Source organism: Salvelinus sp. IW2-2015, linkage group LG1 (genome assembly GCF_002910315.2).
Source record: "Salvelinus sp. IW2-2015 linkage group LG1, ASM291031v2, whole genome shotgun sequence".
Lineage (NCBI taxonomy): Eukaryota > Metazoa > Chordata > Actinopteri > Salmoniformes > Salmonidae > Salvelinus > Salvelinus sp. IW2-2015.
Genome location: NC_036838.1, coordinates 5,574,374 through 5,577,227, shown reverse-complemented (window position 1 = coordinate 5,577,227; position 2,854 = coordinate 5,574,374).

Sequence of the window (2,854 nt, the reverse complement as noted above, 5' to 3'; positions counted from 1 at the left end):
AGTGCATTAGAGAAGGGGGAAAGAAAGGGAGTGTGTGTATGTGTGTGTGTTGTGTGTGAAGAGAGAGAGAGACGACAGGAGAGAGACGCAGAGACGACGAGAGAGAGAGGACGGACGAGAGAGAGAGAGCAGTGTCTTTGTGGGTGTGAATGTGTGGGGTGGCTGAGGAGAGAGCGAGGTTGTGTGTGTGTCGAGTGAGAGAGAGAGAAGAAAGCAGTGTGTGTGTGAGAGACGAGAGAGAGAGGAGAGTTGAGTAGATTGTGTGTGTGTGTCGGTGTGTGTGTAGAGACCGAGAGAGAGAGAGTGTGGGTTGTTGCTGTGTGTGTCGTGCTTGTGGGTGAGTGTGTGTGCTGTGTCGTGTGGTGTGTGTTGGGTGCAGAGAGAGAGAGCGAGGAGGAGAGAGTGTGTGTGCGTATGTGTGATGAGAGAGAGGTGTGTGTGGTGTGTGTGAGTGAGGAGCAGAGCAGGAACGACGAGGAGTGTGTCTCGTGTGTCGTGTGAGAGATAGAGAGAGAGAGAGAGTCGTGTGTGTGGTGTGTGTGTGTTTGTGCCTGGTGTGTGTGTGTGTTGTGTGTCTGTGTGTGTGTAGTGTGGTGTGTCGGTGTGTGTAGTGTGTGTGTGTGCATGTGTGTGTGTGGATGTGTGTGTGTGACGAGCGAGAGAGACGAGTGTCGTGTGTGCTTGTGGTGAGAGAAGAGAGAGGTTGTGGCTGTGGTGTGAGGTGAGTGAAGTGGGAGACAGAGAAGAGAGAGAGTGTGTTCTCTTGTGGCTGAGAGAGAGCGATGAGAGAGCGACGAGAGAGAGAGAGAGGAGAGAGAGAGAGAGAGAGAATGTGTGGTTGTGTGTGCTGTGTGTGAGAGAGAGAGAGAGAGTGTGCTGCTGTGTGTGGGAGAAGAGAGAGAGAGAGAGAGAAGAGAGAGAGAGAGAAAGAAGAGAAAGAGAGAGTATGTGGGTCGTGAGAGAGAGCCGAGACGAGGAGAGACGACGAGAGAGACGAGAGTGTGTGTGTCGGTGACGAGACCGAGATGAGAGAGGAGAGTGGTGTCGTGGTGTGTGAGAGAGAGAGAGCGCAGACCGATCCCATATGTAGATCAACATGGGCTAGGGTCTGCTCACTCAAAGGGGGAAAAGAGAGAGACGAGCAGCAGTGAGTACACACTCCAGCCTCACTTGTGTCTCTTCTTGTCACAAGCCCGCCCTTAGTCACAGGAAGTAGATGAAACCCTGACATACCTGGTGCCTCGGTAACATCCCTCCACCATACCTCGACTGGTGTCTGTAGCTCACTAGTGCTCCTCAAGCTCGCAGGGAGAGGCACCAGTATTGACCTGGATCTGGCAGCAACAGGTAAATGGGCTATTTTCAAGTTTCTCGCTTGAGGGGAGAGAACCAAAGCGAGTGGATTTTCGACTACTTCCCACCACCGATGAGCGGATGCACCTAAAAACACCATCCAGTCAATTGTCGACACTCGGTCTCTTCTACTCGGTGAGCATGTGTCGAGCAAGACGGGCACAGGCACATGAAACCACATTAAATACATGCACAAGCACACAGAGGCAAAAACACTGTCTCTCACACCAGCACACCACACACACCACACACACACACACCAGCACACACACACACCACACACACACACAGCACACACACACACACACCACACACACACCACACACACCACACCACACCCACACACACACACACACACACACACTTAGCCCTTCTGGGTAAGTCCACATCCCAGCGGGAAACAGGCAGTGGAAGGGCGTCTTATAAACACCACACACCACACAACACCACACACACACACACCACACACACACACACACACACAATCTCTCTCTTTTTTCTTCTTCACCTCTCTGTCTGTATTTTCTTTCTATCTTCTCTCACTCTCTCTCTCGCTCTCTCTCTCTCTAATCAGGTGAAGCACTGCCTCCTTTTTACCTTCTGTAATTACATCCCACGTCCCAAATCAAACAGCAGATTGAATCCTCATATCCACGCTAAGCGAGTTTCAAGAGCAGATGGAGAGCGAGAGGTGAAGAGAGATTTGCTCTCACAAATACAGGCAATCTGTTCCCTGTCTTCTCCCTTCTATCTTGGTAGCTCTTCGTGGTAGAATTGGTCTCTAGTACAGTATATGATAGCGTAATTATTCTCAAAGCCATACAGAAGGCTACACACACTCCCCAGGAACACATGCATTGTGTTTTAGCCATGCTTTTGCTGTTGATTGGATTGATCGCCTCAGGGAAAATATAGAAATTTGTTACACAGATTCTATGCAATGGGTTCATTAGAAACAATTGGAGAATTTGTTCAGTGAAAATGTAGAATTATTTTCTACTACATAGATTCTATGTGATGAAGTCCTAATTAGGAGCAATTGTCAATTAGACTTTGATATAGGTCTGTCTGTCTGTCTGTCTGTCCCTAACTGCACTTGTGTGTGTGCAAGTGCACGTACCTGCATGTGTCTTTCTGCCTGTCTATACATTTTACAGGGTAGTTAGACTAATGTTTGTCCCCGTTTTATATAAGTACCGTCTGTGTGTTCGTGTGTGTACACTACAGGTCTTCCCTGGGTGAAGTGCTGCAGAGCCACACATCCCTCTTGTTATTTCTCAGCATTAAAGCGATAGTGTTTGTGGGGGCTCGGCCCTGCCGCTCCGCCCCTGCGGTGAGATTGCATTGACCGCTGTGTTATTGCACTTTAATTATCAATTACGTTGGCCCATCTCTGGCAAGGGGAACTGGGGAGGTGATAATGAATACAGAGCAGCCATTAGGCTGGAGACCGGGCTCTCCGCCTGGGCCTGGGGGGGCCGGGGAGGAGCTGGGAGGGGGG